The sequence below is a fragment of the Equus przewalskii genome, chromosome 18, assembly GCF_037783145.1.
Source record: "Equus przewalskii isolate Varuska chromosome 18, EquPr2, whole genome shotgun sequence".
In the NCBI taxonomy this organism is placed as follows: domain Eukaryota; kingdom Metazoa; phylum Chordata; class Mammalia; order Perissodactyla; family Equidae; genus Equus; species Equus przewalskii.
The window spans coordinates 8,815,603-8,839,807 of record NC_091848.1 but is presented as its reverse complement, the minus strand read 5'-3'; the positions used below and the strand labels follow the sequence as shown (position 1 = coordinate 8,839,807).

The window sequence follows — 24,205 nt, the reverse complement described above, 5'->3', positions numbered from 1 at the left end:
AAATTTTCCCTGTCTCCTTCTCTCTCTGTTTTTCTTCTGGGGCTTTGATGATTTACATGTAGATCGGCTTATTGAGCCTATCCCTTAGGCTCTATTTAATTTTCTTCAGTCTTTTTTTTTTCTTTCTACTCCTCAGACTCAGAAAATCTAATTGTACTATCTTCAAATTCACTGATTCTTTCTTCTTCCTGCTCAAATATGCTTTTGATCACATTTAATAACTTTTTTTATTTCAGTTTTTGTACTCTTCAGCTCCAGAAATTCTGTTTGGTTCTTTTTTATGATTTCTATCCCTTTTTTGATATTCTCATTTTGTTAATATTTCATTTTTCTGATTTTCTTAGCTCTTTGTCCTAGTTTTCCTTTAGTCCTTTGAATATAATTAATACAGTTGTTTTATGTTTTTTTCCCTAGTAAGTCTGATGTCTGGGCTTCCTCATGGATGATTTCTATCAGTTTATTTTGTGCCTGTGAATGGGCTATACTTCCCTGATTCTTTGTATGTGCCGTGATCTTTTTGTTGAAAAATGGACTGTTAAATATTATAGTGTGGTAATACTGGAAATCAGGTTCTCCCATTCTCAAGGTTTAGCTTTCTGTTTGTAATGTTGGAAGCCTGTGGTAGTCCACTTTCTTAGTGACTTTTCCAAACTATCTTTGCAAAGACAGTAGTCTTTCTCACGTGTGGTCACTAAAGTCTCTGTTCCCTAGCTCATGTTTAGCTAGCGTTTTCACAGATATTTTCTTGATGAGATAGAGCTAAAAAGAAAACAACAAAACACAAAGACAGCAATAAAAATACAATAAAACAATGACAAACAAACTTCTCTCCTAGTCTTTGCAGATTATCTCTCTTCTGGCATGTTCCTTCACCACTTATCCAGGTTTGCACTGAGCCTAGGTAAAAACCCAAAGTAGAAGCTTATGGTCTTCTCAGTTCTTTTCTGAGCAGCCATATTGCCCTGCGTATGTGTGTGGCTCTCTAAATTTCCCTGTATACCTAGGTGTTTTTGAATGTCCTAACTTCTCCAAGAATATTCCCCAACTTTTCCTCCAAGACTTAGCTGGTCTAGTGTATATCTTAACCCTAAATGTGTGTAGGTTGCAAGTTTGCCTGCTAGCATTTTTTGAGCAATGCCTGCCACTTCTGGACTGAGTTCTAAGTTAAGCAAAACAAAGTTGAACGCCTTGTATTAATCCTTCAGGTATCACTGAGACATGTTAGTACAGACATATACGGTAATTTGTAAATAAGATCTGTTATGCTTCATCAAGACCAGGGATCAGGGTTCCATACTGGAAACAGAGTCTGTAGTCATTTCAAGACTGCTACTGCCCGGGGAATGGGGTGGAGCAAGTGCAAGTGAAAACACCCACAGCTTTCCTACTCTTTTCAAGGTGCCTTTTTCCTGATTCAGTATTTGCTTGTTTGGTGTAAATGTTTGAGTGTTCTCCACTTCTAACAAAGTTGGTTCTGAAAGTTTATGCCTTTTTTTAAAAAAAATTTTTCTGTGGGAGATGAGAGTTTAGAGCTGCCTAATCTATCATTTTTCTGATGCCACTCTCCAACGTATTATCCTATTACTTTGTAGAACAAAATGGCAGCCTTATACATAATGATTCCTTTCCAAGGCTTATTATTTTGGCAGTTTTGTGGCTAGAAGGTGACGCTAATACACTTTGACCTTCAATACTGTCTTACTTTTTCTCATGCAAACCCCTCAGTTCTTTATACCTCTTGCCATGTCAGATAAAACAATGAATTTTTAAAAAATAGTTCAAAGACACTTTAAAAATCATAAACATATTATGATCTTTTATTGCATCTGTGTATATGATTACTATAGCATTAGTCATTAGGTTTTACTCAGAAACAACTGAGAAACATATATCCATTTTTTATGCTAAGTGTCACTAATGGTGTTCAGGTAAATATAGAAGATAATTTTGAATATGTTATTTAAAACTTTTTCCGAAGACTGAATATGTTCAGATCAGCTATATTTTTTAAGGAAATGTTGTTGGTAGCAAAACGGTGTATTTTTATTTAATTTGGATATTTCCACATATCTATCCTACTGAAAATGTTGTATTTTTAATCTTATTTTTGAACCAAACAAAAAGGAAAGGAACTATGGTGAGTTCTTTCACTGCAAAGCTCTCAGTTCTTCACTGCCTCAGTCTAAAAGTATCAAAGGGGCAGGTGTTGGAGCATGATTTCAATAGGAAAAATAAAAATAGAGCCTAAGCCTTTGTGACAGATGTCAAGCATGCTGACAACTGTTAAAAGAAAAATCATTTTCCTGATCCTGTGCAGGGAGAAAGCTTGTAAGATTAAAGATGGATCTCTTTATCTATGTTTTTGGCAGATCATTTCCACTGAATAGGGCGTGAAAGATACTTCAGATGGAGAAAAGGACTCCAGGAATTTTCATCAAGTCAACCACACAAAGGGTAAAAAATAAGAACAAAATCTAAGCCAACCAGTATTTTCTGTATGATTTTAAGCCTAAATGTTACTATGATAAATTCTCTCTGGTTTAAAAATTCTTAAAATGCTCTAATAGTAAAGAAATAAATGATCAAAAAGTGAATTGTATATAGTAAATGATTAATAAATAATTATTAAACAATGCATATGCAGATGAATTTGATAATCAATGTTTGTTTGTAGCTGATGGTTCACCTTAGTTTATCCTGCCATCCAAATGGTTACTTTCCATTGGTGTGAATTTTATTAAGTTCAAAATATGTAATTTTAGTTAATTTTTAGCTACACAAATTATTTTGTGTGTATTCACAGTAAAAATTTAAAATATTAGAATGAGATTAAAGTTGACAATGTCTTTTAACTTTCAATTCTGGACTCTCCTATATGTCTACATTCTTCTTTTCATTTAAATGAATATATGTATCCTCTAAGAAACACAATATGTAATACAATATTGGGTAATGGTTTGTCTATTATGATTGTTTAAATATAACACTACATCATAGCGATATTGGCACAGTAGTACACTGATTTGCATAGTATTCCATAGTGTCGATTAATTAGAGCTTATTTATTTATATCTCCACTGGTGGGCATTAAGTATTTATACAGCACTTTTGCTGTTGCAAATACTACCACCTTGGATATCCTTGTATATGGTTCCTTCCACTTGCTGCGTATTTCCCCAATGTAAAAACTGACAAGTAGAAATATCGGGCAACCAGAAGTACACAGTTAAAATTTAAAATTATCTCATTTTGCATACATTTTGCAGTGTATTTCTTTATCATTATTATTACTATATGAGGAAGATTAGCCCTGAGCTAACATCCACTGCCAATCCTCCTCTTTTTTGAGGAAGACTGGCCCTGAGCTAACATCCAAGCCCATCTTCCTCTACTTTACATGTAGGACGCCTGCCACAGCATGGCTTGCCAAGAAGTGCCAAGTCTGCACCCGGGATCTGAACTGGTGAACCCCAGGCCACCAAAGCGGAATGTGCAAACTTAACCACAGCGCCAATGGGCCGGCCCCTCTTTTTTATTATTATTACTGTTATTAACATGGACACTGATCAGTTCTCCTAACCTCACATGTCTATTAAAAATGGACATATTTTCAGATAAGAAGTTAGAACATTAATAAAGGCTGTTCACTCCTCAACCTTTCATCTCACATTTTCTCTTATATAAATTCTGTAGCTCAAAGTATCTACTAATTATACCTTGAATATATTTTGTAACTTCTCCTCCTGTGTTAGTGTTTTTCCTTTTCTCTACTTACATACATCATATATTTTGTTTAGGTTCATTTTGAGGCTTCTAGCTTATTTGAAGGTGTCTCCATCCAATAAATAACATGGTCAACTATCCTGAGACTTTTTTCTTCCAAGTTTGCAAAACTTGACTTCCTAAATGTCAGGCATAGTGCTTTGAATATAATCAGTTTATTTTGATTAATTATAGTTTAATAACTATATATTAAACCAAAGGTATCTTCAAGACTGAGAGCATTTAGCTGAATTAGTTTTGATTAGTGTTGCTGATAAATGAACCTGGAGGTATTTAAAGATAAAAGACCAAGTTCATTTGGTATTTTGGCAAATCTATATTGAAAACACTAAGAACATAGAAATTATCTATATGAATAATTTGTAGAAAAAGCTATTATTCAATTTTATAACCATGAAAGTCAATAAGCATTTTTAATGTCTGACTTTTCTTTTTGCAATTTAAATCTATTCCCTGTCTAGATGCCAGTGAGGACTTAGGAAAGCCCCTACTAGTGTACATGTGCTATGTTTGAAAAACGCTAAATACTCCCACCATTGTGGTTCTCAATTCAAATCCTTTGTTCTTTCCAGATGGAGACATTCCCGATGCTGATCTTAAACCTTTTAGAATCATAAGTATACAATGCAGAACAAATTAAACATCGTAAAATCTTTCAATGGATGTTAGGCTTGGTAAGTCACACACAGGTATTCTCAAATTCACCTATCACGTTTGTTTTGGATTCAGCTGTAGTGACCACTGCTAGGTTTAAACTTATCGCGAGTGAAATGGAAACTCTCGATACACAATTACTTCCTCCAATTATCCATGTTTGCTGACAGTTTAAGCACAGAGTACAATTACCAGAGGCATCACTGTAAGGAACTGTGCTGATATAGATACACTGAAAAAACTGTATTTAAAAAGCCACATTAATAAAATTGTTCTTTTTCGTTTGTTTAACCATTTATTTTGGGGGCACAGACATTTATTTATTTGTTCACAATGGCAATGTTCATTTGTACTCTCCTACAACACCAGAAGAATAAATTATAGATTTATTGAAGAAGTATAATATTACACTTGGATTATATATGTTTTCTTGATCTCTTTTTGAGAAAAGAGACTATTCATGCACTGATTCTTTAGTATATTTGTACCTTTGCAATTTACACAACACCAAACAGTGGCTTATAATCCTTGGATATGTGTTATAGGTTCAATTGTATCACCCCAAAATTCATATAGGCTGTAACCCCTGATACCTCAGAATGTGACTGAAGTTTGAGATAGAGTCTTGTAAGAGTGACTTAAAATGAGGTTATTAGCGTGGGTCCTAGTCCCGTATGCCTGGTATCCTTTCTAAGAGAAGATTAGGACACAGACGTGTACACAGAGCAAAGACCATGTGCAGACACAGGAAGAAGGCAGTCATCTGCAGGTCATGGAGAGAGGCCACAGAAGAAACCAAACCATAATCTCAGACTTCTAGCCTCCAGAATGGTAAGAAAATAAGTTTCTGTTGTTTAAACCACCAAGTCTGTGATATTTGTCATGGCAGCCCTGCCAAACTAATATAGTATGAAATTAAAAATTACAAAATAAATAAATGTTATAACATGAAACAGAATGGTTTGGGGAAAGAATGATTTTATACAAGATGAAGAAGACATGAAAACTAGGCAAATTTGAATAATGACAACAATCTTAATATAGTGAGAGAAATTGTATATTGCATTTTTTCCCATAGATCCTTTTCTGCCTGTTAATCTCAACTTTTAACTCTTTACATAGTCTTCTTATTAAAAATCTTCTCAGTCCCTCTCTTTCTTCTAAACTACTGATCATGTATTTTATTTCACAGACAAAATTGACAATTTAAACATTTTCCCCTCACTACAAATTATTTGTAACTGTATGCAGATATCTCCTTTCCTCTCTAGTTTCTATGGATGAACCATGGTTGCTGCTAAGAAAACTTTTCTGCCTGTTTACTGCAACCTATGCATTCTCCCCAACATGACGTTGACACGCGTTAGCAAGTTTCCCTTTTACTCCTGTAACATCAGTTTTATTCCATACGGGATCATTCCCATCAGAGTCCAAACATACTATAAATTCTCAATTTAATAAAAACCTCCCTTGACTCTAATATCGCTCCATATATTGCTCCTAAATATCTGCAAAAAGCTTTCCACACACAGACTTTCTACTTGTTCGGTTTCCACTGTTTCTTGAACCCATTATCATCAGGCTTTTGTATCCACTAAGGCAACAGTTCATTTTTGTATTGAACAACCGCATTTATCCCTTAAAGGAGCATTTGTTCAGCTTTCATTACTTGCAAGAAAACATAGTGCACAGTGAGGATACAGCAATGAATTAAACAGACCAAGCCCTCGTCCTCCATGAGATGGATAGTACTTTTTTCTTCTTAAGAATAGAAATCAGATAGCAGGAAAAATGAAGGCCATAGAACCTGCTACTCACAGTATATTCTGGGACTTCTAGCAGTGACATTACCTGGAAGCATGTGAGAACTGCAGAATATCAGTCCCCAGGCCAGGACTACAGAATCGGAATGTGCATTTTACCAAGATCCCCAGGTTACTGAAATACACAGTAACGTTTAGGAAGCTCTGGAAAATTCTTAACAGAAGACATCCACCGAGAAATTATATAAAAATACTGACCTTTAATAATTTAAAGGTAAGTCTTTACCAATTATTTTAATTCATGATTGTTTCAAAGTTATCTTTGCTTAATGTTATTTCTGTGGTTTGCATCATAAATTCCTCTATTTTGTTAAGATTTCATTTAGCTGCAAGAAACAGAAAACCCTGAAGCACATATATAAAGTTATTGCCATTCTTTTAGCTCCTTAGCAGCATCATTACTGATATTTCTCTGATTAGCTTAGATATTCAGTAATGTTACAAGGTGGTTTTTGCCTTTAAGCTGAAAAAGAGAGAAGGGATATATCAGGCATGGCTTTGTTTTAATCAAAAAAGTAGAAGCTTTCTCCAAAGCATCTCCATCCCAGGACTTATCTGTGTATTTATTGTGTGCTAAAACTGAGTAATTTGGCCACAACTAGCTGCAAGGGAAATTGTGAAAGTACATGGCTCTCGAGGTAATAAAGAGGAAAGTCATGAGAGACGTGATTAGAAATGTCTTTGGAGAAAAAAAGCAGCAGTGTCTGCCACAATATCAGAGATACAGTTACTGTGTTTTTAAACTTAAAATAGATAATGATAATAATAATTATGCTCCACTACAACTACCACCACCGTGTCCAATATCTCCACGCTCCTTCAGAATCACTGTTGTACATTCTCACTCAGGAACTGCTGGGTATCTCCCAAATGGATCCAGTGATTTAGGTAATTCTTGGGAGTTATGTCATGTGCTAGGGGCACAAACCCCATATTCTTCATGTTTAAAGTAAAAAGAAGGAAACATATTTTTGGTGGACAGACTCTCCATTCCTTTCTTTGAAGAAGCCTGCTGACTTCTTTTGAGATACCTAGGAAGACAGTCACATGGCAGAGGACTGAGAGAACCCATTAGCTGATAGCCAGCAAGAAATGGAAGCACTCAGGCTGACAGCCTGCAAGGCCATCTCCTGGACAGCAAACTGGCAGAGGACCCAGCCATGCCGTGCCTAGGCTTCTGACCCACAGAAACAGTGAGACAATAAATGCGTGTTGTTTTAATCTGTTTGTGATAACTTTCTAGACAGCAATAGATAAGTAAAACATACTTTGAATGTTTTAAAACTATACTTTGATATATTTCATTCATCCATAAATAATACTCCTTAAAGTATTTGTTAAAATATATTTATGTGGTCTATTATTTAGAAATAGAAGCACATTGCTAACAGAATCTCTCTCTCAGAACTCACGACAGCTTTTCTACCCTGGATATAACCTTGTGACTGATAGTTTCTTGAAGTGATTGCTTTAAAAACGAATTCTCAGGGCCAGCCCCAGGGCCTAGTAGTTAAATCTGGCGCACTCTGCTTTGGTAGCCCGCGTTCGGTTCCCTACAGCCTGGGTTCGGTTCCGGGATGCAGACCTACAGCACTTGTCAGCAGCCATATTGTGGGGACAACCCACATACAAAATAGAGGAAGATTGGCACAGATGTTAGCTCAGGGTGACTCTTCCTCAGCAAAAAAAAAAAAAAAAAAAACGAAAAAGGAACTTACAAATTGGGACATCTGTATGTGTTTTTGTGTGCATATGGAAGGCTTTTCCCAAACAAAGAGGCTTTCAAAAGCATGTCATATAGTTCCTTATTTGGATATGCATCATCCTAGTGATATGCACTTTAATGCAAACCTAAAATTAATAGACATTTGAAAATGTGGCATATATGCCCGTGTAGTTAAAAGAGTAAGTTTGAAAAATTGTGAATGCACATCACACCACATGGTCCAGGACAAGGGAAGCTTTGGTAGAGGCTTTTTTCCCCCAATAGTTGTTTCACTAAATTTGTGTTTACAGCAGATAATTCTTTTTTTTTAATGTCCTATGATGACTTTCAATTAGTAAGCCATTACAGTGAACCTGTCAATTTTATTTTTGTCCCACCTAAGAAAGAGTTCATTTTCTCGTATCAACATTCAGACCATGTAAATCGCAAAGCTTGCTCTAATGTTTCTTTAAGTCACCTATTCTGGTTAATTAAGTCCTTGCATCACTGCTTACATTTATCCAGGAGAAAGTAGAAGGAAATTTTTCCAAAGCAAAGAACATTTGTGGCCTCAGGGAAGTGTGAACCATAAAGACAATGAGAATAAAAATCAACAAAATTATTTCTTTATTGTATTTGTCTTAAAAAATTATTCTTAGAAAAGAGAAAGAAACTAGCATTCTTTTTGTGTGTGTGTGTGAGGAAGATTAGCCCTGAGCTAACATCTGTGCCAATCTTCCTCTACTTTATATGAGGGACACTACCACAGTGTGGCTTGACAAATGGTGTGTATGTATGTGCCCTGGATCCGAACCCGTAAACCCTGGGCCACCAAAGCAGAGCCCGTTAACTTAAACACTATGCCACCAGGACGGCCCCTAGCCTTCTTGTATGTGTAATATAATTTAGGAAATTGAACATTTCTTCTAGTTTTCCATGGCCTCATTATTTTGTTTAAACTATTGTATGGCAGGAATTCGTTATGCACACTCATGCTAAATATCAATAAAAATACATTTTTGAGAAATGAATATGTAAAATTTGAATTATTGACTGTTTAGTCTCATCTCATATTTATATCATGAAGATAGCTATCCTCACCAAAGCTTAAAAAGGAATCCTTCTTTTGGCATTCTCTTCATTTACAATTGTGGTATCAAAGATTTTTCACAAACAGCACTCAAAACCTCTTGGAATTTCTCAACCAGCATCTACTTATCTCACTATAAAGGCTTCTTTTACAGCAGTGGCCATGGTTATCATATTGATACTTGCATTTCTAAACTAACAAAGTGATGCTCAAAAATACTTGTTGAATAGCAGAATCCTCTCAGATCAGGAGGATGGCAATGCTAAATTAGCACTTTTATTATAAACTTTAATTCACAAATTATTAGATTGGTACTTCAGTTAATTATTTCTACAGGTGTCTAATTTAGCTTCCCTAGAAAGCTTACAATATTATGTATCATTACATAATTAACATATAACATTTTTACTCATGAATTTTGAAATTCATACATGTTTTCAATAAGCATAATGGCACCTAGGGAGTGAGGTAGGAGAGGTCCATACTGTAAGCAGCCAGGAAGGGAGAAGTATTGTCAGGAGACCATTTAAAAGCAATCATAAAACTACTAATTTCAGTCTGCTTTTTATTATCACCATAGGTTATAAGTTCTAAACAATGTGAGTGATACAATTTTCTTCATCAATTTAGTAGACCACTCTTAAAGCCTCTGCCTTGGTAAATCTCTGAAGAATAAATCACTAAACAAGGACTGTTTCACAGTTAATTATAGAGTCTTACTTGCATCGCATTCCTGAAGGAAAGTGTGAACTTTGCAATAAAGAACAAATGTGCATAAACTAAAATTATAAACAGTTTTAATTAGGATACTCTGACAAGACAAAAAAAATGGAATAAGCAGGAGTGAATAATCAATAAGCAGCAATTTAAGAATATAGACATACCTCAGAGATCTTGTGGGTTTGATTCCAGACCACCGCAATAAAGTGAACATCACAGTAAAGCGAATCACATGGATTTTTTGTTTTCCCAGTGTGTATAAAAGCTGTTTATGCCATACTGTATTCTATTAAGTGTGTAATAGTATTATACCTAAAAATATAATGTACATACCTTAATTTAAGAATACTTTATTGCTAAAAAATGCTAACCATCATCTGAGCCTTCAGAGAGTTGTAAATTTCTTGTTAGTGGAGGATCTTGTTAAAAATGCAATATCTGAGAAGCACAAAAAGCGAAGCACAATCAAACAAGGCAGGGCTGCATTGTTATTTGAAACTTAGAAAGAAAGGTGCAACTTTTATACAACATATGCAACTGAATGGCTTGAAAATATTATTAGAACGTGCAAATTAAACCCAGTATACTTACTTGTAGTTTTCTGGTTTATTTATTTATTTTTAATTATTACATTTTACTCGAAGGTTAGTGGGTGCTTTTTCCCTAATTTGAAAAATATTTTATTAAGACATAGCACATAAATATCAAAGTACAAATATAAAGCATTGCTAATGCTATGCAACACTAGCTTTAGAAGCCATTGACCAGCTATTGGGCTATTTTAAAAATATGAATTTAATATCCTCCCATAAATATTTTAGTAATTTTAACTACAACTGTTTCCGTCTTTCATACGTGCCCCCCTAGCACTTGGCTCATTCTCAACCTCACTGAAAGGTTCTATGAGGTTTGTATGTGGACATATCTGTCTCCTCACTTAGCCACAGACGCGTTGAGAGTATGTCTGTATTCCTTCTGAGCACTGGACAGGACAGTGCTTATTGTTGAATAAATATTTACTGAATGATTATACCAAAAGAAAATAACACACGCTTACAGTAAAAGTAGAAAATACGGATAATAAAAATGAAGAAAATGACAATCACAAAATCTCTCACCGAAGGAAATACCCTTTTTACACATGTCAGTGCATATTCCTTAGACTTGATATATTTATGCATATGTTATAAAAGGATTAGGGGTGTGAATATTATTTTATAAACTGTGTTTTAAAAGTTTAACAAATTATTTTTCCATTATTATTCCATAGGGAATAAATTCTGCAACAATCACATTCAATGACTACACGTTATACTGTTGTAAATATGAGCTTTATGCATTAAACTCATCTCTTGAAACATTAGTTTTGCTATTATATACAATAAATACTCTGCAATAGTGTATTTATAGGCAAATTGTTATCCTAACTTTTATTGAATTTTTAGTATAAATTCCTATGGGTGGAATTTTCAAAGGAAATAATCTATATGGGGCCATTTTATATATAAAATTTTATGGTCACCTCACACATATAGCCACCTAATTCCCATAAGCCTTTCAAGGGACTGTGAAAATACTTGAGTAATGAAGGGACTAATGAGTTAGTTAAAAATGTTTAAATAAAGCAAGAAAATCAAAATTAATAATTGCCCTAAAGGTAACTCCTAATTTACTAATTATATTTAATATTGTTAAAATTTCACCTCATAGACTCACTTTGTTGCTTCAATTTTCTTACTTCATAAGAAATTTTAAGTAGGCATAGTTGTCAAAAAGAATCAGAGACAAGCATATAATTGCATTCCACACAGGCAAGCCATTTTATGAGGAACATTTTAAAATTATTCAAATATTTATAACCAAAATATTGTAATTAAAGTAAACGCATGTATTTTGATTTACTTGATGTATTATTTAATATATTTGATGTGGAGTGGGATCTTCAAAAGTAAGACGGATTATGGTTTACAAAGTTTTTGCAGAGGCCCAGGGTATGTAGATTTTTAAGACTGTGATATATGTTATCAGAAGGTTTTACCAATTTCGAGGAATTTAAAAAAAATTGTTGACATGCACAAATCAATGGGATGAATTTTAGTGCTGCATTAGATCCGGACCACTCCTCACTTTCCTGATGGAAATTCTGCTGTTGACCTGCATGCCAGAGAACAATACTTTTTTAAGGTAATATACTGTTGATAATGAAGCAACACATTCTCTTTCAGAGGGATGATAATAGTTATCCAATAAAATATTAACTCTTTGTCTCACTGATTTATTTATGTAGAATTAAAACAAGATCATGTGCAAGCTCAAAAAACAAAGGGAACAAAGCCGTAAGAGGGATGAGAAGAGAAACTTTAGCTTGTCAAGATGTGAGTCCCTACGTTTTTAGAGAGAAAATAGTGTCTTTGATCCAGTGTAGTATATTAATGATTAGCATAAGATAATTATAACAGCAACCCACAATTAACTGGTTAATTTCTCTTACATTTAATTTTTCTGAACTATCAATTATTTTTCTCCTCTTCTATCAATGGCAGATCTGAGGAGACAGACCATTCCAGCACCCCACTTCAGTAGTAGAAAGGTCAAATGCCTATCCAGGAGCAAGCTAGCAGGGTGAATAAGATAAGAGATCCTACAAAAAGTGCAAATAGATGTACCTGCTATGTGGCTGGTGAGGACAAGTTTAAAAAATACACGCTAATTTGCTTTAAACCAACCAGTGACTTTGTTTAATGCTTAGAACGAGATTTAAATACTTTTTCTTGCCCTGACTATGTCTCTGATATCAGCTTGAACCACTGTTCTTCTCACGACGTTCCAGCCATTGAGTGTTTCACGCATCTTTGTCTTTGCTGCTATAGCTGGAATTCTATCCCTCCCCTTCTCAACATAATGAACATCTTTCTATCACTTCCTCTGTGAAACACTTCCTGATTAAACCCCAATATTCCTATCACCATTGCTTTATCCCACTGCATCCAATACATATCTCAGTAAATGCATTTAAGTCAGGATTTTTCAACCTTGGAACTATTGACAATTTGGACGAGATAAATCTTGTTTCGGAGGACTGTCTTGTGCATTGCAAGATGTTTAGCAGGATCTCTGGGCTATACTCACTAGCATGCCAACAGCATCTCACCAAGTTCTGGCAACCAAAAATATCTCCAGACATTGCTAAAAGCCCCTAAGAGACAAAAATCATCCCTGGTTTAAATCACCGATCTAGGCCTATTTTTTCTATTGCTCTTGCTTGCTTAGAGGCGTTTCATCTCCTTTTATGGTATTCTCTTCTTGAAAGCAAGCATCACCATGTCTGACTCATCTCTATATGCCTATGCTTATCCCAGAACCAAGCTCCTAGAAAACACTTGAGAGAAGTATATAAGTACCATAAAGCGAATTTATTGTTACATTGTATTGGTTGTTGAAGGCCATAGTTAAATTCCTCCCCAGGAATTTCCCTGATTGAAGGACATCCGAGATTATGCCCTTTCCTGGGAGCAGCCTACCTCCCATGACTGGCTGATGTTAATGAACAAAGGCCTAGCCCCTGTGGCTCATTTCAGGTTATGTCTCAGAGGTCATCCCAGCTTCTGAACTCTTTGTGGGATTGGCCGACACCTCTGTCACAGATGCATCACAGTTCACACTCTCCCTCTGCACAACCTCGTGTTCCTCACACCCTTACACATGTTGTTCTCAAGTGCACTCCCTAATAAATGGCCTTCATACATCTGTAGAGAACCCAACTGCACAGAAGGTAGCCCCTTACATTGAGAACTTAGAGTCAGGTGCCTTTTTGTCCCCCTGAGTATGAAGGTGATCAGTGAAAGGACACATTAGGAAATATGACATTGACTGTCATATCAACAGAGAGATATAAAATACCCTACTTAGGAAAAATAGTTTTTATTGAATATAGAGTATTAGAATTTTTAATGAAAGGTGGAAATTATTAGTGATTAAAAAGAAAAAAAAGTCCTCTATTTGCACAGTAAGTCAAAGTAGTCAGTGACTGCGTTAGAGCACAACGTTTACTATAGTAGCATGAGTTGCTTGTTTTGCTCAGTTGAATAGTAATAAGTACATTTTAGTCTAAGAAGAAAAGAAACAGACAAGGGAAAAAATTTCCTCAGCCAGAATTCTTGAGTTTGGCCAAAATCCAACACAGTAAGATGTTTAAAGAAGTAAAACTAATTCCATTTTCATAAATATCATTAATATCCATTCTACAAAGTCTGGATTGTATCTTAGTCATGATCACAAGTCAGTCTCAATGTTGTTTCTAACATAAAATCCCATTCCCGTGTTATCTTCATTCCTTTTTCTAATTTTGGAGTCATTTTCCTGACAGTTTTAACATTTACACACTTACATTGCTTATTCTTAAATTTTAAAATATATCTTGTTGCAATGAAAAAACATTCGATATCCCACCACTGCTAAGCAACAAAAGTAATATTAAAAAATGTCACAGCAATTGCAAAGCCAGACAAAGAGTATGGAGGTAGGAATCTTCAAATACAGTGAAACCTCATCATTGAATATTTCAATGATTAACTATTGGATTCATATTTACTATTGTTCAAAGAGTTTTCACCCTCACAAAACTAAATACAACAAAAGGTGGGTAAGGCACAACCAAGAAGATAAGGAAATTAGGTATGTTTGTTGATGCCACCATTATATAAGGGGTTTTAATATTCTTTTTGTGATTTGATCTTCAACCGTTTGAGTTTGTTCTTATAGCACTTCTACAGTTATTCCAGCAAGAAACTAGTTCATTTTCAGACCTCATGAGTTTCACCAGTTCTAATTATTATCACCTGATATCAAGAAAGCCAAAACAGAAGGAGAAAACAGATTAAAGAAAAAACTTCATGGAAAATTTGGTCTCGACATCCACGTGTAGAGTTTGATGCTGTATTCACGTAGACAAGTGTTTATTTCTCTTTAAATTCTGGTTTTCAGTGAGCTAGCCAAGAAGGAGAAGAGTGACAGAAATAAATATCTTTAGGCTTCTTGGAGAGAGATGAGCTCTCAGTCCTTCTCCCAGTCCAGAAAGTCATTTTCCTAATAACCCTGGCTTTGACCCTCTCACGCACCGTCACGCACCCACACACACATGCGCTCATAAGCGTTAACAGGACTGCATTCGCTGCTGGGTGTGGTCGTGCTTCATTACATTGCCATCAATGTAAGAAAATTCCAAACAGGTTCAACTTCTTTGTTCTCCATGAGAATATAGATTTATCCTTGCCTCTCACACTCAGACACATTCTTTCTCTACCTCTCTCACACTTTTTTCTCTCTCACACACACATCCTCTTTGATTTTTCTCTCACTCTTCCTCACTTGCTCTCACACTCACACCATCTCAATCTCTCACACACACTCCCTCTTACGGGCACTCCCCCATCCTTAACCAGTCTCTCTCTGCTCTTTCACTTTTGTTTCTTGCTTACACACCCTCCTTCTCACTCTTACACATCCTCTCCTGCCCTCACACTCGCACCCCCTCAACCTCTCTCTCTCCCTCTCTCTCAGCTGCTTTAATTCTCCCTCATTCAATAATTCTTGCTCCCTCAGTCCCTCTGAAACTCCTGCACTTCCACTGTCTCCCGCGTTTAAATCCTCTCTTGAACTCTCGCTTTCCCTCCCACACCCTCTTCTCTCTCCATCGCACTCTCATCTCTCCTTCTTTTCTTGCATCCTCCCAACGCCACACTTCCACCCTTTTTAGGCAAAAGAAAGGAGAGATTGATAAGGACCTACCTCCTCCTGCGGAAAAAAAAATAGCAGTGAGCTTTTTATTTTGGACAGCACAGGTTGTGTGCTCTCTGCTAACCAACAGGTGACAACTATACTCTCAAAAGGAAGAAAGGCCTTTTTTAGGGCTTGAATACCGTGACTTAGTTTAACAGGGTCTGTTTTAGGATGTAAGACACAGTCAAGCTAATAATGAAGTAGTGGTAGTATTTACAATTTGTCTTTTTTTTTTCTGGTGTATAACTCTCCTGCCACACACACTAATTTACTATATATATATATATATATATATATATATATACACAACACATAAAATTCTGTATTAGATGTGTGTATATGTATATAATTCTAGGAAAAATAAGTAAAATAAAACATATGAATCTCTGCCATTTTATTACCATGATTTTTACATACATTTAACAAAAGCTGCATACATTTAACTTCAAAGTTACAAGACTAGAGTTTATAGAAAGAAAGAGAATACTTATCTAGATATTGATCTATCAAATGGCAGTAAAGGAGCAGAAACTTAACCTTTGATGACAGGAGAGAAAGGAAATTAACATATATGGAAAAAACCCTAAAACATCATTTTCACTTAAGAAAAAAGAGACGAGAGTATTTAATTTTAGTTTTTCATGGACTTATTACCTACTTTTGCTTGTTGGCCAATGTGGGCATATTGACCGATAGTATCGTTTTCGTCTTTACCAAATCTGCCTGATTTTGTGATAGTCAACTATTTCTCAAGAAAATTAATTTTATATATCTTGGAATTTTATACATTGTTTTAAATATACTTTTCTAGATTAAAGCTGTTGTTTGCTTGCTCTTCTATTGTAATGAAAAATTTGTGTTTTCCTAAAGATTGTCTGTGGATCACAAGTATTCCATAAGAATGTTTTTTATAATCCATTATATCTAACAAAAAACCATGAGGAGCTATTCCAGATAGTTATGCAGCAAGACAAGGGCCAAATAACTTGTGCAGGAGGTCAGTGGAAGTATTACAAATGTTACTACCGTCAACAGAAACTGTTCATCTGTGATCATTTTCATTTTACATCTATCATGCATACACTGCAACTCAGATTTACTTTTTCCTAAGTCTTTTAAAATACAGAATAAGAACATTTTTGAAGGAAGGTAAAATTCCATATCCTTTATTCTATTTGCTTTAGAATCAATCCCATAAGGCCAATCTTTTATAAAGTAATTTTTTGAATTGAATTATTGTTGATACTAATTTTTAGTAATTTCAGCCAATACAAAATATATTTCAGAAAGATATAGTTAATGAATACATATTAACAAGGAATTAATACTGGAACAATTGATCAAATTCTTCAATGGCCTAATTCAACATTTAGTTGCATTTATTTTGTTTCCTTCCTGTGTTTAGGGGTGGGAGACCAAAAGATGAGATTGAATAAGGCGCCATTGATATTTTTAAGGCTTGTCAATCTACATAATTAGCTGCTTACCATTGTGTTTCAAGAATAAGCAGGAAATTGAAGATACCCAGTAAAATCCCTCCAATGATGAATTATTTTCAAATGACTTTTTGATTCTAAAATGGATCAATGTGATGACTTTGTATTAAAACACCCAAAGTATATTTGCTAGTTGTGTCTATTATGTTGAGTAAAGAAACATGAAAGGTATTTCAAAGTCAAAGAATTTGCTTTGCTGAGACTCAAAATGTATGTTGGATATAAAACGAAGATATTGTGGTTGACCAGGGAAACAGTTTATGATAGCAATTCTAGACTTTTTTAATAATCAAAAATACAAATTCATTTAACACTTTGCAACAACTTTTTGTACTAATTTGATTGATATTCTGAGATGTATTTATTACAACAAAGGTGTAGTTTAGATTACAAAACCATGTCTGAATGAATTTCTGAACAGGTAACGTCTAAAAAGCAGCCACAGTTGAAAGTACTGGGCTCTGTCTAAATATACGCATCCCAAGATGCAAAGATTTATCTCTCTGTCTCTCTTTTTGTCTCTCTGTCTCTCCTGATGTGACTGACAAATTCTGATAAGGAAATTGGTGTAGATCAGGTAAACTGAGATGGAAATTTTAGCAAAGTACCTGGTATATACTTCCAGAGACATTTCCACACATCAATGTTATATACAGAATTTGTAAACAACTGAAATTGTTTCTTTTTCATACCCTTGGTCAGCTTAATCAAGGATAGAATGCTAAGACTGACTCCTCTACCAGCCAAAGGCTTATTATTTACCACCCTCCTAAATGGTTGAAATTTACTCTTTCCAAACTGCTTGTAATTTTGTCTTTTTAATCCTACATTCCTTTTATAGATCATGTTTTTGCCTTTGTTGTGTGAAAATGTCCCATATATCAGTTTCTCTTTCTGTAGATATGGGATTAATATCAGCTGGTTTGTGGCAACCAAGAGTTTATTTCTGGGGATGCCTGAAGCCATGGTGCTAATTTTGGCCAAACTTGATTGAAATGAACTAACTAATGATTAATATAATCTTGTACTGAAATCTGAGACAGATCACAGGGCATGCTGAACCAGCTTGTCAACACTGTTTATAGAAAATGATACACTATTTTGTATCGCCATTTATGGTAAAGATTATCATGATCTCAATACATTTCTGTTCTTTGTGTCTTGTGAAATTGTGAAAGAACATGATAAATACATCAACAGATAGTTACTATGGCCCAGATCAAACATCCCATAGTCACAATTTTCCCCCAAATTAGGTGTGACCTTGGTTCAGGTAAATACTGATCTGCCAAAGCAACAATGTCTGCCCTTTCAGAGACATGGATGAATCTTTGCATTACGGCAGCCCTCTCTACAGTTTACAGCCTGTGAACTTCACATGAGAGGAAGACTGTGCTACATGTCACAAGCCTGTGACATAACAAAATGACATCTGAAGAAGAAAACTATGGGCTGAAGACATGCTCACATTGGATTGCTGGGAGTAGAAAGCTCTAAGTTTGTGGCCCTTTGCATAAAAACATATTTTATTTTAAGAAAAATATTATCTTCAAGAAAAATTTAAGTTGAAAGAAAACAGTTATTTTTTTCAATCTGAGAGCTCTTCTGCCTTTATAAGCTCTGAACACTTCTACTGTCTCTTTGTTAACGGTGGCTACGTGGCAACTGGTGTATTTCTGGGACATGCCAAGTTTTGTTCCCTGTCAATGCTGAGTACCTGGTGGATTGGGCGGCTATGGCAAGATTTAGCATCCCTCTGACAATAAGACATGTAACAGAACAATTTGTTCCTAGGGCAGCTGAAAATGACACCTGCTCAAGTGCGTGGACAGACATGCCTTTAGCTGAAACTACATAATAAAAATCCTTTTAATACAATTATTACAATATTAAATTCCTGTGCCCATGAACCACTCTGTACAATTCACTCATAAATTAAATGAGGTCAATTTGAGAGCCGGCACAGACCTCAGAAAACTTCAAGAAACACAGAAACATTAGAGGAGTTAATTTTGTCTGCAAGGAATCAATGTGAACTAAAGTATAATAAATGTTCTCTTCCATTTATGAAACAACATATCATCGATAGCTGCCTCAGGTTGTGCTAAGAGGTGGAGGTCAAAACTGCCCCAATGTCCATTGAGGCTGAGAATTACTCTTCAGAAGTTATTGATTTGCCAAAGAAATGTGTTTTGTTTCCACCAAATGGCAACCAAAGAAGTTTCTTTTTCTTTTCCAAATCTCATCAACTTAGGTTAGTATTCATTTTTTCCTATAAAATAGATTTCCTAAATAACTTCTTAGTAGTTGCTAGTTTCAGAGTATGTATAAACTGACTAATCTATTGATGATTGATGATTTGAATACCGTCTGCCTCCTTAAACACATGTTCCATTCATATTTTTCAAGATATCAATAGTGATTAAAACTCAAATTTCATAATTTCACAAGAAATTGATGAGAAACTCACTTTCCTCTAAATTTTTGGATTTATCAGTTATCTAAAGTTTCTTCTCTTTTTATTGTTTATTTCACCCAGCTGTAGATGTAGCAATGTCTTTTATCTCTTTTTAAATTAAATTTGAGTATCAAAATTGTATTATTTTCCTGTAGGATCAACAGCTCTTTATATTTTTGTTACTTTCAACCCCAAGCTCCTTTTTCCTTTTGTTTGGCGAGGAAGAATGACCCTGAGCTAACATCTGTGCCGATCTTCCTCTATTTTGTATGTGGGATGCTGCCACCCTATGGCTTGATGTAGGTCTGCTCCCGGGATCCAAACCCATGAACCCTGGGCCACCAAAGTGAAACATCCAAACTTAACCACTATGCCACCTGACTGGTCCACCAAGCTCCTTTTAACTAGTGTTTTCAAACCAAGAGATCCAGTAAAGTTGCAGAGTTGTTCAAGTATTTTTAATAGTCTCTCAGGACCAACATTACTAAGTAGAAGTTCAGGACCATCCTTGCTCCCATTAGAGGATCTGAAGTTCCAGGGAAATAAAGTCAAATTTTGAAGCTTAAAGATAATCCTAAGAATTCCTTTTCTGCACTCCCGTAGCACATTATTCATATCTATGGACAATTCAGCTGATGCTAATACTAAAATAATAGATAAAATTTATTGAATATTTGCTATTTGTTAAGCACAAAAAAGCACCACCTTTTATCATTCTGAAGATAGCATTATCGAATATGTAAAATTATTATATTTGTAAGTGGTAGTGCTACCATTTTAATCAAGGTTTATCTGATTTTTAAGACTTTAGTTCACTGCCCATATGTAATAATTCCAATTATACATTGTTTTGAAAATTTATTGCCTGGATGATTCCTGATATAGACTGAAATAAACTAAAATCCTAAAGCGAAAACTTTATCTATTATGGTTGACTACTAGTTTTTAAACTATCGCTTGGCAGATAGCTTACAGTTAATAATTAATAAATGAATGAAAGAACAATATAATTGATTTTAGCATCGCCAGAGAAAGAATTGAGTATTTAATTTGTATGAGTTCCTTCCAAAAGGAGTTATTTATGGAAGCTTTAATTCTAACATCGAAATGTACACATTATCTTCATGTTCTTTCCAAGATATAAAATTCTACATTAACATGCAAAATGAAAGGCATTATCTTAGGTAATCAATTTCTTACCAGAAAGGACTTTTAAAATTGCTATTGAAACCATGAATTATTTCAGTCACTAAACTGGAAGATTAGACAGACAAGGATTTGGAACAGTATATGCTTTGCGATGTAAAACTGAGGTCTTAATCATTTATGGTAATTGACACTTTTCAAAGGAAAAAAACAAAAACAGTTTGAAAAGCCTGTGTATACTCCAATTCGTGAAATTTTCTTCTACTCAACTAAATTTCTCCTGAACTTTCAAATCTTCAAATGGAATTTCTTCCTGTGCTCGGCAGTCGAGAAATTTGCAGTATGGCATTATACAGCTATCAAACTCCACCCACAGGACCTGATGCGGCAGTTTACACAAGCAAAACTTCTGACACTAGGGACACTTCCACTTTTAGCATTTGTTGGGAATGAAGGAAAAGAGTTGCTTGATTTGGAAAAAAACTTCTTAGAAATTATTTGGCACGTAAAAAGAGAAAATATACAAAGTATCAATGAAGCTCTTCAACATATATTTTAAAAAATCAAAACCCAGAACATATTTGCTTTAAATGCAAAAGTTCATGAAAATATTAAAGATATTTTCATATTATATCTTATCATCTAGGAAAAGATCAACAATAACTTTCTTATAACATGCTTAATGACATTCTTATAGCATCTAAGATGTAGAGAGGAATTAGGCAAGATTAAGAACCAAACAAATAACACAAAAGACAGTGAATGAACTCAATGAATTTAAAATGAGTCATGAAAGAAAATACTAACGAACGCAACCTGTTTGAAAACACATTCAGGAGGAAGGGTTTAAAAAATGAAATCTATTGCACGATTTTAAAAGAGAAAATGGTCAATCAGAAACCTTATAAGGAAGTCTCTACTCAAACTCGTAACCAATTTTTATATTCAAAACAGTATACAGCAGGTTTAGGAGGCTAAAGGTGGACAAGTGGAGAAAGAAGTTTTCAAGATAAAGGTTTCCCAGATACGTCTCAATTCTGAAAATGAAGTGGAGTTGTTTTTATCATACAAAGGTAGGGTTATAATGTTGGATTGAGAGGAATTAGTTGATGGAAGGTCAGGAATGTCAGGATTCTTCTCCCCATTCCTCTGTCTTGGGAAAGTAGATTTGGTCCAAAACTGAAACTAACCACATCATATAAAAATATACTGAACAATATGCTGGGCAAGTCGCCCAGAGTGAGGATGGAGTGGCCAGTATGGCACACTCGACGCCCTCATATTGTAAGGGAATGTGGAGGGGCACACTGCCAGCTTGCTTTCTGCCAGCACCCCATTCAGTCAGACCTCCAGTCTAGACACTCCACGCACATCCCTAGAGCTAGGAAGCAGCCTTTCCTTCCAATGACACATCCTTAAACTATCTGTACCAATTAATAATCATCTCCTTAAAATTTGAGCCCAAATCCAGGAACTGTTAGACCTTTAGGGAGAATCAGGAACAAAAAATAAAGACTCAAGATTAAAAACATAAAACTACACTTGGAACCCATATTTCCTGCCTTGCAATCCCTTTTTACAATGGATAAACTGGCCTTGCACATTCCCAGATCCATTCCTCTAGTCCTGACCTGGACCCCAACTCTCTGATGTACTCAGAGATTTTGCTCTTCAAAGTATCTCCTTTCCCTAAAGAATCATTAATTTTACCCCTCAGTTACATTATTCCCTATACAACCATGATGTACTATGTTTTACTGCAAAACAAAACAAAAAACCCCCCTAGATCTTTTATCCCTTTATCTTTTGGACAAACACTAAGTTCCACTTTAGAACCAAACATCATGAGAACGTTGCTTGCTTCCTGTTCTCTGGACATCCAGTGCAATCTGGCTTTTTGTTCCACCACTCATCAAAGGTCATCAATTAGCTCAGCATTACCAGACCTAAAAGTTAGTTAGGACCTGGAGACTGGGAACCCTCCAGCCAGTGTGCACCTTAAGAGTAGAGGCAAGTTGTGGCCTAAATCATGCGCAGTCCTGTCTGGTGCTGTCTGAACAGCTTCTTGGTGGTTGCAGGGGCAGCTGCAGCCCTTGCTTCCTCCAAGTGAGCTAATCCTACTGCCAATCACTGCAGCTAAAGCGCAAAAGGAGAGATGTCACTTCTGGGAGAAAGAAGCTCTTCTTTGACACCCAGATCTTAGTGTGTTTATTATTCAACAAGCAGAAATGTATCTGCATTTGAGTAGATCATGTATGACAACAAGGATGTCATCTACAAAGATGTGATCACCAAAATGCAGCAGATGGCTCTTCAGAAAATGTCTGAGATTGCTACTCTGAAAAAGGATATGATTATTTTGGAGAAGAGTAAGTTTTCAGCCCACAAAGCAGAAAATGAGAAAAAATAAAACTTGAATGACATCAGTGAAAACAGAAAGTAATGGATGAAGTGATCAAAGTCCAAATAGATAAAAGATTAAACTTCAATCTAGGAAAGAGCTGCATTAAAAAAATATCATATTCACTGTATGAAAGGAAGCTATGTGAAATGAGGACAAAAGTGGTAGCATTGCATGCCCAGCAAGCTGGGGCTGTCATCAGATGGAGAGGAAGTGTGTATTCAGGGTGCTGGCCTTAAAACCTTGTAGGCATCATGGAAATTTTTTAATATTAAATATTTACCAGAGTCTGTATTTACATGCCTAACAATAGCTCTGAGATTTTATTGGCCATGGATACAATGAAGTTTCTATGTAAAGAATCTTTGTTTTCTTTTTACTAAAATGTGAAATATCATTTCCCCTCATTTCAAAGTTTAAACTTGCTTTTGCTTTTATTCATACTATTTACTTTTATGCAAATTATGGATATAAAACCAATGTAAACATGTCATGAACTTCATAACAGTTCCCTTATCTTTTCTGCTTCGTTGGCTTTATAATGATGAATGTTGCTGGACAATGTCCATCCAGCTGGAAAATGAAATTCACCTCACCTGTAGTGCACAGTAGTAGTAAATACTTGAATAATATCATACAATTTAAAATTATTTGCAGAGAAGAAGTCAAGGTGCTAGTGCAGGCAGATTCTGAACTCATTGTCTCCCACGAACACAAGCAAGATACAACTATTTTTGGAAAAATTACGCTGGATAGAAAACTGGAAACTGGATAAAAAGAAGCCCCACAACAAGGGACAGTCTGGACTAAGGTGGAAGAGGCAGAAATTCCTTCTGGAGAGAAAAAAGTTCACCTTCAGGAGCAGGGGAGTTTCTCAGCCAGCCAGGCAAAATCCACCCTAAGGTACACAGCCATCTCTGGAGAAATGAGGTCCTGAGTAGGGGACTGATACTGCTATAAACATCCTTCCGACTCAGTACAAGTGAGATGAGGGTCTTACTATCTGGCTTTGCAGGCTATTAACTGCAGCAAGTATACCCCCAGAAAAGCCATTGGCCAAAAGTTGAAAAGACCCAGGTCTCAAAGACCCCACACACAAGGGCTGGCCCAGTGGTGCAGTGGTTAAGTGCACTTGTTCTGCTTCAGCAGCC

General features: G+C 35.4%; 1 pseudogene; it reads left to right on the top strand.

Annotated features, from left to right (window-relative positions):
• Nucleotides 1-22,783: 22,783 nt before the first annotated feature.
• LOC103548452 (mitochondrial calcium uniporter regulator 1 pseudogene) lies at nt 22,784-23,399 on the top strand (annotated as a pseudogene).
• The last annotated feature ends 806 nt before the right edge of the window (nt 23,400-24,205 follow it).